The following is a 12,969-nucleotide window of genomic DNA, read 5'->3' as shown; positions in this document are numbered from 1 at the left end:
GGTGGTCACCAAAAGCCCGCGTCCTGAAGCACTGAAGCGGGTGGGCCGTTTGGTTTCCTTCCGCAGAGTTTAATTTTAAGTGAAATTTCAGTGTTCGAAGAAATTTCCGGAGGATCGTAAAGAAGTCAGCCAAGATGGTGGGTTCTTTCCAGCTCCAAGAAGTTGAGAAAAGTTCCTTTGGTAATTGGAATAACTTGCGTCCTTGAACCTCTAATGAGCCTAGGAACGAAGCACTAGACAGTGGCCGGTTAGCTCAGTCGGTGAGAGTGTGGTGCTAATAACGCCAAGGTCGCGGGTTCGATCCCCGTACGGGCCATGTGGAGTTCTTATGCTCATTTTACCCTTACAACTGTGCGCAGTGGTATGCAAAGTCCCGAGAGAACAAAAAAGGAAATGTGTATTTGCCCGGTAATCTTGCTAGGACGTAGTGCGTTTAACCGTAATTTTGTGTTTGCGGGTTTAGTGTTTCTGCAAGAGCAGACGATGAAGAGAGCGGAGATTCCGGAAGGAAATTGAAATCCCGGAAGAACGCGAAAACACAGAAATGAGGACCTGGGCTTTTCATTCTGTTACGCTTTCCAAAGTGTACAAATCTTTCTCTGCCGTGACTAACTTCTGATATGGGCTTTCCTAACTCTGCATCTGCTTGCTTCCCGCAGACCTGTCCTTGGCTTATGCAGGGTAAGTAAAGCCTCTCAACAACTCCCATTTTGCATTTCTATTTCCTCTCTTTTAGCTTCCCACACTTAACTCTAGAGATACTGGAGGTAAGGAAATGTCCCATAGAACGCTGAGCCTTTCACCTCCTCTTTGCTTGTCTCACTGCTTAGTTAGACACAAAACCATCTTCCGGAAATTGCCCTCCCTGACACCTCTCCTAGTTTTCTGAGCTTGGGTTTCGTTGCTCCTAGCACTCACAGGGATCCAGGTACACATTTGTTTTGTGGCATTTACCATGTTGTGAACGTCTGCTGCCTGGCCCTCTTCTCCATGAGATTCTAAGCTCCTTGGGGGTAGGATGCTTATTGCTAAACACATTTAAAAGTCTGCATGAATCAATGAAGACTGAGGGATATGTGTGCAGGCATGATGGGAAGAGTGTCTTGTGCTCCAAATGGACTTCACGGGTCTGTAGAACCCAGGCTATCCCAACATAGTGCATTTTAGTCAGATGAGCAACAGGCTACACTATCTGGTGATTGATTCCATTTTGCTGAGTGTATCTCTGAGGCTCTGAGTGGCTCTATATGCCCCTAGGATGGGATAGTGGTGGAGGACAGAGCATGCCCAATAGATCCAAAGTCAGGAAAGATCTGAAATGTTTAACTTTGCTGAGGCCGACAGACAGGAATGAACCCTCTTCCTTGATGGGAATTTCTACTCCACTGGCTGATAGTAAATAAAACGGTGAGCCAGTGCACCTCAAACCCGTGTTTTCTACTACATCAATGTGATTGGTTCTGACATTTTCAAATTTCAAGTCATCAGAATGATTTAGACTAATGTTTACAAAACTATAATTTATGAAGTCCTTAGCTGTAAATAGATGCACATACACAGAAGAAAGAGAGTGATATGCCCTTTAAAATGAGTGGTATTTATGCTTGTACCTGATGATAAATACACAGGGAAGGAAAGCTACAGAACTGATTAACTCACTGGGTCTATCCTCAACATATGGACCTGATACTCCGGCTGCTTCTTCTGCAGTAACACCTGGTCTCAAAATCACGAGCAAAGTGTTACCTGACCTTGCCCAAATCAAGCACTGGCAAGAGATTTGGGAAAACCAGATTTTTTTTAATTTTATTTTATTTTATTTTTTATTGCATTTTAGGTTTTGGGGTACATGTGAAAAACATGCAAGGTTGTTGCATAGGTGCATACGTGGCAGTATGATTTGCTGCCTCCCTCCCCTTCACCTATATCTGGCATTTCTCCCCATGCTATCCCTCCCCAACTCCCCACCCCCCCCGCTATCCCCCCCTTCCCCCCAACAGGCCCCCATGTATAGTGCTCCCCTCCCTGTGTCCATGTGTTCTCCTTGTTCAACACCCGCCTATGAGTGAGAACATGTGGTGTTTGATTTTGTGTTCTTGTGTCAGTTTGCTGAGAATGATGGGGAAAACCAGATTTAACTCTTGACTCTGAGGTTAGGATCCACTTACTCTGCAGAAGATGGTTGTGAAAAGAAGGTCAAGTGCTGAATGAGCTCCTTTCTATATTAGAAAAGAAGAATGGAAAACACTGTGATAAATTGAAGTCATTGTTGCGTGGATAGCAAACAGTATATGCTGTTAGGTATTTTATCCCCATCTGGGAAATTAAAAAAAAAATCATTTAGTGAATTGCCTTACTCATTTCAGTAACACATTTGAGGCCATAGTCTTTTGGATCCACTGATTGTAGAAATAACTTGAATTACAGCTCCGATTGAGTTGCAGTGATGAGTAAGGATGACATTAACATTACATAATGATGTATAGTCATCTTTCAGTATCTATAGATATCAAAATCCTCAGATGCTCAAGTCCCTTCAATTAAATGGCATCATATTTGCATATATCTTATGCACATCCTCCTATATACGTGAAATTGTCTCTAGATTACCTAGAATACCTAATACAATGTAAGGCTATGCAGATAGTTGTTATATTGTATTCTTTAGGGAATAATGACAAAAGAAAGTCTGTACCTGTTCAATACAAATGCATTTTTCCTAGTATTTTTGATCTATGGTTGGTTGAATTCATGGACATGGACCTCGCAGATGCTGTAAGCTGACTGTAATGACTATTACTAAGAAGAAATATATAAAAAGAACATTGACTTCTCAAAAGATGTGCTCCTATGCTTTCTTCTTAAAGTTTTATAGTTTCAACTCTTACATTGAAGTTGTTGATCGATTCTGAATTAATTTTTGTATAAAGTGTGAGGAAGGGGTCCAACTTCATTCTTTTGTATGTGGATTTCCAGTTGTTTCAGCATCATTTGTTGATGATTACTGTCCTCCAACTGAATTGTCTTGGAAATTCAGAATTAAGAGGCTGTAAATGTCAACATTTGTTTCTGGACTATCAATTCTATTTCATTGACTCATTTGTGTATTCTGACGCCAGTACCATATTGTCTTGATGACTGTTTTTTAGTATACATTTTAAATTTGGAAATTGCTTCCTCCAATTTTGTTCTTCTTTTTCAGAATTATTTTGGCTACTCTGAATTTCTTGCACTTCCACAGTAATATTAGGATCAGCTTATCGACATCTAAAATAAAGAAAGAAATGCCAGCTGGTGTTTTGATAACAATTACATTAAAGTATAGATAAATTTGGGGAGTATTGACCGTGGCACATGTTTCCAAATGTTTAGGTCTTCTTCATTTCTTTCAACAATTATGTGTGGTTGTAACAGTATAAGTTCTGTGCATTTTTTCCTAACCATATTCCCAAGTATTTTACTGTTTTGAATAATGAAAAACAAAATTGTCTTCTTAGTTATATTTTCAAATGATACACTGTTAGTTAAAGAAATACAATTGATATTGTATATTGCTCTTGAATCTGGCAACCTTGCTGAACTCATTTATTAGATCTAATCTTTTTTAGTGGATCTATTAGGATTTTCTACTATACAATCATGTTACCTGAAAAAAAAAGTGTTTTATTTCTTCCCTCTCAATCAAGATGTCTTCTATTTCACTTTATTGCCCAACTGCTCTGACTAGAACCATTGGCACAGTGTTGAATAGAAATGCTACTTCTCTGTGTGAATTTAGTCAAAAACAATGGGAAAAGGCTTTTCTTCATCCTGAGAAAAGCATGTTCTCTTCTTTTCTGTTTTTCCTAAGGGCATTAAGCAATGACTCTGGTCCATTCAAAGTGTAGATGTGAAGCCAAAAAATTTACAGATTGTTTCTCTCCACCGTGGACCTTCCAGTCTGCTCAGATTCTCTGCATGACCATCTTGACCTCTTGAGCTCTCATCTTTGTACTGAGACCCTGATACATGCTCAAATGATGAAGCCCCTCCACAGCAGTGCTTCCTGCTTTGTCCAAAGCAGAACATTCAATTGTTCAAGCCATTTAGGGCTCTTTCCCCACCCAGAGACCGTGTAAAACCTTAGAGGGAAGGCTAATCTTTTCAGGTTGAGAACCCTAGTGGGTTCTAACCTCAACCCGTGAATTCACTAGACAACCCCTAATGAGTACCTATGATAGGATGCAAGCTCAGTGTGAGGCCAGCATTCCATAGGGAGAAGGCAACCAGAGCAGTAGCTAATGCTTACTGAGCAGTTCCTATCGCCCAGATCCATCTCTAAGTGCTGTGATCCATCCAGAAAATCCCACAGTCCTCATTTTCCAAATGAGGAAACATATGAAGGATTTGCTACCCCAGTCCTCCTGTACCATCATTTTTCTCACTAAGCCAACTTGCCTTATGTGCAAAAACTCTCATAATCCCCAGTCGGCCTTGCTCGGTAAGAATTACCCTTACTATTAGAAAAATTGAGTACAAGGGTCCCAGCAAGATGATCGGAGGAAGGGGAGGCTAAATGATACCTTCAAGGTGACAGCTTCCCTCACTCTTCCCCTGGAAGCTGAACTTGCCATTTCCACACACTCCCAATGTCTTTGCTGTTTAACGATTCCTTCATAGTAGATATTGTCACCCAGTTTACTATGCATTTTTAAAATATTTCTTGTCTGTTTCTCCTCATTTCTCCCCAAATAAGATGTAGTTTCATGAGGGTAAAATTTTTTGCGTTTTGTTTGTTCTTGGATCACTGCACCCAGAACAGCCACTGAACAAAATATGTGCTCAAAAAAGTTTTTATTGGATTAATAGAAGATTGATAATTTTACACTCCTTCACTGCATAACTGCATCAGGGCAAACTTCAGAGCACCAAGTTACAAGAGAAATTTCCCATGCTTCCTCGGTCAGATGGAGAGAAAGATAATTATATAATATACCTGTGGTTTCTGAGATAATCTAAATTTCTTCACCATTGATTTCATCAAATCACTGAGAACTAATTCCACCATTCTCTGTAATTACTGATCCCATGATTCTCTGTGATTACTGAAAATGACTGTTTTTTTTATTTGTTTCTTACTATGTTTCCTTTCTAATTCTTTTATTGTTATTATTATTATTTCATATGTTACTAACTAAGGTAATGTTACAGTGCTTGGAGGAATGAAAAATACCTTTTGCCCTCTCTGAGGCTCAAACTCAGAACCTTCAGAGTATGAGACTGATGTGCTGCTGGCTGGTCTCAGGGGGCGACTCCTGCCCAAGTGTTGACTTGCAAATAAACAAATCTCAACCCCTAGGCACAGCTGCTTTATCAAGCCCTAGCTTTCAGAGAACGCAATGAATGCTACTCTGAAATCACTCCATATCCACCAGTGATGCGCCTGAAGAATTCCACACTCAGCACAGGTGGAGTTCTTGCCTTTCCAGTATTCACCCAATGATAGGACTGTCTTCATTCAATCCAGCGTTAACTGCCAGGTATTTACTCAATCCAGTATTAATTCCATCCAATGGCAGGAGTGTCTGGGCTGTGGGACCAGGAACCATTGAACCTGTCTTGATGCTCTTTTCCCTCTTGTGGCCCAGTGACAATGATCGGGCTTCTCCCGCCCTGAGAGAGCTTAGTCACTCTTACACCTACCATAGTCTCCTTTGTTGAAAAGAAACTAAGAAGATGCTCAGGTCATGATAGGTCACTGACTGATCCACTGAATAATGAATGAAGAAATAGTCTTCAAATGTGTTTCCTGTTCCTACTACTCTTTTTTACCATATACGTCCACTTTCATTTACATGACTAGAGACATTCCCCTACAAAAAACACAAACTGAAAGAATAATAGTCTTTCTGTGTTTTTCAGTCTTCCATGCCATCAACTATACTAAGAGTTTTACTGAGTTTACTTCTCATAGTCCAATTGAATTTTGGTCACAAAACTGGGTTTTGTACTAATCTGCACTTTCCAAATGTATGGAGACTCTTTAAAGCTAAGTGATCTGAAGAAAATGGCTTAACTGCTCTGAACTTCAGTGTCATTTATAACACTTGGGGAAGCTGAAAAACTGTATTGACCACCTTACATAAAAATTGATAAATATTCAGTTTAATTTCTAGCATATAGTGCCAAAAAAGTTCTTGTATATGGAATATTGCTCACCTTTAAGGAAAATGCTTTCAAGGTCTAAGGAGAGATATTAATGCATTTCTGTTGCCACTGACTGTTTTGCTCATTTAGTTGTAGCAGCATGTTTCTGTGAAAATAAAAATGAAATAACGTTTAAAAAAGTAAAATAGGATCGGGTGCAGTGGCTGATGCCTGTAATCCCAGCACTTTGGGAGGCCGATGCAGGCGGATCAAAAGATCAGGGAATCGAGACCATCCTGGCCAACATGGTGAAACCTCGTCTACTAAAAACATACAAAAATTAGCTGGGCGTGGTGGTGCGTGCCTGTAGTCCCAGCTACTCAGCAGGCAGAGGCAGGAGAATCCCTTGAACCTGGGAGGCAGAGGTTGCAGTGACCTGAGATTGCACCACTCCAGCCTGGTGACAGGGCCAGACTCCATCTCAAAAAAAAAAGAAAAAGAAAAAGAAAAAAAGATGGTGGAGAATCACAATACAGATGCATAGTAAGGAATGATTTTCTAGGCAAAAATGGATTTGTACAAAAGAATGTAGTAAAGGATTTGTGCCTTTTTTGTATTCCTTTTGAAGCGGATTTAGCTTATATTCCAAGTTGTCAATTGTTGTCAACCTTCTCTCAACAAGATTGTTTCTCTGTACCATGAGCATTCTGGTCAGATTCTTCGTTTAACCATCTTGACCTTCTGAGCACTCATCTTTGTACTGAGACCCTGACATATGCCCAAATGATGCCCTTCCATTGGAGGGCTTCCTGCTTTGCCCCAAAACACTCTGTTTTCTCTGTTGCTCAGATTAGATTGGTATTTTTGTTCTGTTTTCAAGTTCATTGACTTTATTCTGAGTGTCTCAATTTTGTTACTGAAATAACCCATTGAAGCTTTTTTCTCCTAATAGTTTTGATGAATACATTTTTCAATGTTTAAGTGTAAAATCAGTGTTTATAGCTTCCAGATATTTGCTAAGACTTCCCAACTTTCTGTTCACTTCAAGAGTGTTGTCCCCTCATTCATGGAGCATTGTTATAATACCTGTTTTAAGGTACGTGTGTGATGATTCTAGCATCTGTGTCTTCTCAGTATGGTTACTTGAGGATTCTCTTTGCCAATGACTTCAGATTGTCCTGGTTCTTCATATGCTGAATATTTTGGGGATGTACTTTGCATTATGTGATGAGACACTGTGTCTTGTTGAAATCTTAAGGATACTGAGATTATTATTGTTTTTGCAGGCACACGATTGCCTTGTGTTCAAGTTCCAATAACCAGCCAGCCTTGTGTGTTGTAGTTTCAAAGTCAATTCTATTTTCAAAGCCTTAACACTGCTATTCAGAGATCTCTGGAGTGTGTGCATCCCAGTGGCCAGTAAGGACTGGAAAGTGGGCTATCACTGAGTTCAGTTCTCAGATTCTTTTTAGGTAAGTTGTCTTCGATCAAAGCCACTTATTCACAGTTCACAGGCACACCCAGGAGTTCACAAATGACCTTATGGGTTTGCTTTCCAAGTGTCTTTTCTGGTTACTCGGCAACTCCTGGTTTTGGTCTCCTGATCAGAAAGCTGGGGATATATTTACCTGAGTGACTCTGCCCTGCACTTGCCATAATTGCGCTGCATTTAGGACCAAGCTGCAGGAGGAAACAGGGAGAATAAGTGCACTGGGACATGTCCCTTGGTTTCACAGCTCCTCAAAGAAACAGAAAACTAATTACACATTGATAGAGCTATACCGTAGTTTTCTAAACAGAAAACTAATTACACATTGATAGAGCTATACCGTAGTTTTCTAAACAGAAAACTAATTACACATTGATAGAGCGATACTGCATACCGTTAAAGTCTTGGCCAACCCTGTATTGTTGCTGCTTTGCATAATGAACCAAAGAAGTGTCCAGGTTACTACTAAGATCAGTGTCTAATATATGTATTTTTTCACTGTAACCTGGAGACCTAAGGTCCAAGTAGTAACATCTGGAGAATGTGGGCATCAATCCCACTACCTCTCATAAACTAAGTGGGCACTCTACCACTTGAGCTGACTCCCCATCTCACAGCATCTTTTTCGTCCTTAGTGGACAGTCTAGAACACAGGTGGCTTGAAGGCCTTCAGCGTGAAGGCAGGGCTCCACTAAGAGCAGCTACTCTCATTGATGGCCCAGGGCAAGAGCAAAGTGGCTACTGATTCTCTGCAAGGAAGGTGGAGTAAAGGGAACAAAGAGAAAGTCATAGAGGGAAAACTCTGGTGCTGCTCAAATATCAGGTTTCCCATATTCCGGGACAGAAAAAGTCAGGTCCCAGAGAAGGACCCTGCCCAGCTAATGTGTCACAGATATCCAGGATGCTTAAATGATTTTTTGTTTTTAAAGAAAAGGGATGGCATTATCACTTGTTTCTTGTAGCTGAGGCTGTAGGATGGTGCAGATTTCTCGAAGGCAAAAAGCTCCTGCTTTTTTTGCACCAAGGGACTTTTAAGAATGAGGCCAGCGTGCTGAGCAGGACACTAGGAAATCCCTGGAAAATGCTTCTTTACTCACATCTGAGATATGTGTTGTCGTCTTGCTAAGGTGTGTCATGTAGAAATTACATATCCAACTACACGACAGAACAATACAAAAATAAGGCAGATAAGAGGCATAAAGAATAAGAGATCAAGATCATATCAGAATGAAAGGATTAAAAAAATACATTCAGCAATGCAGAGGAAGAGTGAACACAGGGTGGAGAAAACCCAGGGTAGACATAGGCTGGGATGTTTGTAGGAATTCCTGCGTGGAGAAATATGCCGGTTCATGTTACATGAGTGAGCTGGTGTGAGGAAAACAGATGATGAGACTATGTACTTGGTTAAAGCAAGAGCTCATGATGGTTTCATTTAGAAATAAGTCTACTTTTCTTATCGTGTTTTCCTCTTTCAAGTTATGTGATCCGAGGACAGTGGTTTAACAATATTCTGAGCTTTACTGTCATCTATAACACTAGGGCAATAATACCTGGGGAAGCTGCAAAACTATATCCATTAACTTACTTAAAATTAATAAACAGTCAGTATAATTTCTAGCACATAGTGCTGAACGTGGAGTATTGTTCACCTTTGAGGAAAATGTTCTCACGGTCTAAGGAGAGAAATTAGTGCAGTTTTGTTGCCATTGGTTGATTTGCTCGTTTATTTTGTGGTGATAAAAATGAAATAAAGTTTAAAAAGTAAAATAGATGGTGGAGAAGCACAATAGAGATGCATAGTAAAGCATGATTTTCTAGGCAAAATGGATTTGTACAAAAAAATCTAGTAGAAAAGGATTTATGCCTGATTCTTGTTGTACTATTTTTCAGTCTTATTTAGCCTGTATTCGAATTCCCCAATTGTTGTCATCCTTCTCCCAACAAGATTGTTCCTTTGCACCATGAACATTCTGGCCAGATTCCCTGCTTAACCATCTTGACCTCCTGAGCACTAATCTTTGTACTGAGACCTTCATATATGCCCCCATGGTGCCCTTCCAAAGCAGGGCTTCCTGCTTTGACCAAGGAGCACTAAGTTATTTCAAGCCATTTGAGGCTCTTTCCTCACCCAGTGTCTATGTGAAATTTTAGAGGGAAACTTGTTCTTTCCAGGAAGAGAAACCTGGTGGGTTCTAACCTCAACCTGTAAATTCATCAGGCAAACTGCTAGTGAGCACCTATAATATGACGCTAGCTCAGTGTGACAGGCCAGCATTCTATAGGGAGAAGGCAGCCAGAGCAGTAGCTAATGCTTACTGAGCAGTTCCTATCTCCCAGATCCATCGCTAGGTGCTGTGATCCTCCCAGAGAACCCCACAGTCCTCATTTTGCATGTAAAGAAAGAAGATTAGAAGAAAGGAAAGCTAAATGATATTTTCAAGATGACAACTTCCCTGATTCTTCTCCTGAAAACTGAATGTGCCACCTTCACACTGCCAAGTCCTTTACTGCCTAATGATTTCCTCCCAGTAGATATCATCACATAACTTCTTGTTCATTTTTCTTGTTTGCTTCCCGTCTGTTTCTCCTCAATCCTCCCAACCATGATGTAATATCATAAAGGTGAGAATATCTGTTTTATTCACTTAAATTGCTGTACCCAAAACAGTCTTTCTTTTTTTTTTTTTTGAAATGAAGTCTTGCTCTGTCGCCCAGGCTGGAGTGCAGTGGTGCAATCTCGGCTCAATGCAACCTCCACCTCCCAGGTTTGAGTGATTCTTTTGCCTCAGCATCCTGAGTAGCTGAGACTACAGGCACCTACCATCACGCCTGGCTATTTTTTTTTATTTTTAGTTGAGACGGGGTTTCATCATATTGGCCAGGCTGATCTTGAACTCCTGACCTTGTGATCTGCCCACCTTGGCCTCCCAAAGTGCTGTGATTACAGGCGTCAGCCACCGTGCCTGCCTCCCAAACAGTCTTTTAACAAGATATGTGCTTGAGAAATATTTGTTAGCTGATTAAAAGAATGAAACACTTCACCCACCCCACTTCGTACTTATGGTTGGATGACCTTCAGAGCAGGCTACTGGAAGAAAACTTTCCCCTGCTTCCCCTGTCAGCTAGAGCAGTAGACACATGACATAGCTTGTAGTTTCTTGTGTAATTTATATCTATTCATCACCACTTGTATTCAAACCACTGAGAAGCCAAAAGAAGGAAACAGAAAAAGAAAGAAAGAAAAAGAAAAAGAAAGAAAGAAAGAAGAAAGCAAGCAAGCAAGCTCATTTTTAAATTTTAAGCTAATATTTGGTCTTGAAATCGTTACCTCATAGCATTTGTGTTCCATTATTTATTGCATCTATTTCATTTGCCTTAACGGAAATATTTGCAAAGGCTGTACCTTGCCTGATGTTCGAACTCAGGACCTTCAGAATATGAGATTGACAGGCGGCCTGCTGCTCTTAGAGAGCAACTGTTCCCAAGAGCTGACATCCAGATTATCAAATCTCATTTCCCAGACACTGCCACTTTATCAATTCCTAGCTTTCAAAGAGCACAATCAATGCTACTTAGAAACTACTCCTTATCAGCCAACACTGCACTGGAAGAACTCCCCACCCAGACAGGTGGAGTCCACCTGTTTGCAGTATTAACATAATGTTAGGACCTTCTGGCTTGAGGGACCAGAAACTATTGAACCTGTCTTGCTGCTTTTTTTCCCTCTTGTGGCCCAATGATCTAGCTTTTCCCTTCTTCAGGATCTAGTCACTCCTCTTTTCTGTAGTCTCCTTTGTTGATAAGAAAATGAGGAGATCCTCAATTCTTAATAGTTCCTAGAGTGACTAACTGAATGAATGAAGGAAGAAATAGCCTTCAAAAGTGCCTCCTGTTCATATGACTGTTACTGTCTATCTCCACTTGTATCTATGTCAGTGGAGACATTCACTACAAAAAACATAAACTGAACTTGTAATAATATCCTCCCTATTTTTCCCCAATTTTTTTGTGCCACAAATTATACTAGGAGACTTAGGGAGTTTACTTCATGTAGTCTGATTGAATTTTGTCAACAAAACTATGTATGCACTTTTTAGAAGTAATAGAGGCTCAGATAAGTTAAGTCTTCTTTCTAAAATGCCAAAGCTGCTAAGTGAGAAAGCCCAAATTGAGAAGCAAATATTTTCAGATTTTAAATGTGATTTTTTTCCCTCTGCTCCAGCTGACAGTTATTCTGGCCCTTCTTCGCACTTAAGCCCATTCATTCACACACCAATATCTAATTTCAGACCTCCTCTTTACTTAACTTTTGAGCTTAACTTTTTTTTTTTTTTTTTTTTTTTGAAACGAAGTCATGCTCTGTCACCCAGGCTGGAGTGCAGTAGTGCAATCTCGGCTCACAGCAAACTCCACCTTCCGGGTTCAAGTGATTCTCCTGCCTCAGCCTCTCTAGAAGCTGGGACTACAAATGCCTGCCACCATGCCCCACTAATTTTTGTATTTTTAGTAGAGATGGAGTTTCACCATGTTGGCCAGGCTGGTCTCAAACTTCTGACCTCAGGTGATCCACCTGCCTTGGCCTCTCAAAGTGATGGGATTACAGGTGTGATCCATGGCACCTGGCCTGGGCTTAACTTTTATGTTTTCTTTTATGTCATTTTATTGTAAGACAGGGTCTCACTTTGTTGCCCAGACACTGGCGCAATCTTTGTTCACTACAACCTCCACTTCCCAGGTTTAAGCGATCCTCCCACCTCAGCCTCCTGAGTAGCTGGGACTAGAGATGCATACCATATACCCGGACAATTTTTGTAATTTTTTTTGTAGAGACAGGGTTTCACCATGTTACCAAGGCTGGTCTCAAACCCCTACTATTAAGGGATCTAACCACTTCGGCCTCTCAAAGTGCTGCGACTACAGAAGTGAACCACCACGTCTGGTCTTGGGCTTACCTTTCAAGTAAACTTTGACTCATTGTCCACCTTCAAACACTACATTCAACGATTTGCCAGATAATGAACATTATTCTTGCACGACTCTTGAATCTATCAATTACTTTCCACTCACAGTACATATTCACTAGGGAGATGCTTTGTACCAGACACTGTAGTAGGATCAGGTAATTCAGAGGAAGTACAGACACCCTAGACCGCAAAAGAAGGCAAGATAAATATGGACGAGGGAAGATCCACCTCCAGATTCACCGTTTTCTGTCTTTCTGTCATTTCCAACTAAGTAACTCCTTCAAACATGTTTCAAAATAACTAAATAACTCTTTCAAACTCTTTCAATAATAGCACTCTTCTATATGCTGGACCACTCTTAATCTCCTGGTTATAACATGATTTTAC

The 12,969-nt window shown here is 40.5% G+C and overlaps 1 long non-coding RNA gene and 1 other non-coding gene across 2 annotated transcripts; one reads left to right on the top strand and one right to left on the bottom strand.

Moving 5' to 3' along the window:
* The first annotated feature begins 242 nt into the window (after positions 1 to 242).
* TRNAI-AAU (transfer RNA isoleucine (anticodon AAU)) lies at positions 243 to 316 on the top strand. The gene has a single exon. It is a non-coding gene; the product is annotated as a tRNA-Ile (tRNA).
* Positions 317 to 2,020: 1,704 nt separating this feature from the next.
* On the bottom strand, positions 2,021 to 12,703 carry LOC135269242 (uncharacterized). The gene is made up of 3 exons (XR_010337567.1): positions 12,571 to 12,703; positions 6,199 to 6,292; positions 2,021 to 2,219 (listed from the first exon to the last, which is right to left on the bottom strand). It is a non-coding gene; the product is annotated as an uncharacterized LOC135269242 (long non-coding RNA).
* Between the last annotated feature and the right edge of the window lie 266 nt (positions 12,704 to 12,969).

The sequence above is a fragment of the Aotus nancymaae genome, unplaced genomic scaffold (assembly GCF_030222135.1).
Source record: "Aotus nancymaae isolate 86718 unplaced genomic scaffold, 86718_ANA_hifiasm-v0.15.2.pri h1tg000051l, whole genome shotgun sequence".
Lineage (NCBI taxonomy): Eukaryota > Metazoa > Chordata > Mammalia > Primates > Aotidae > Aotus > Aotus nancymaae.
The sequence above is the reverse complement of the archived record's forward strand: the minus strand, read 5'-3'. Positions and strand labels throughout refer to the sequence as shown.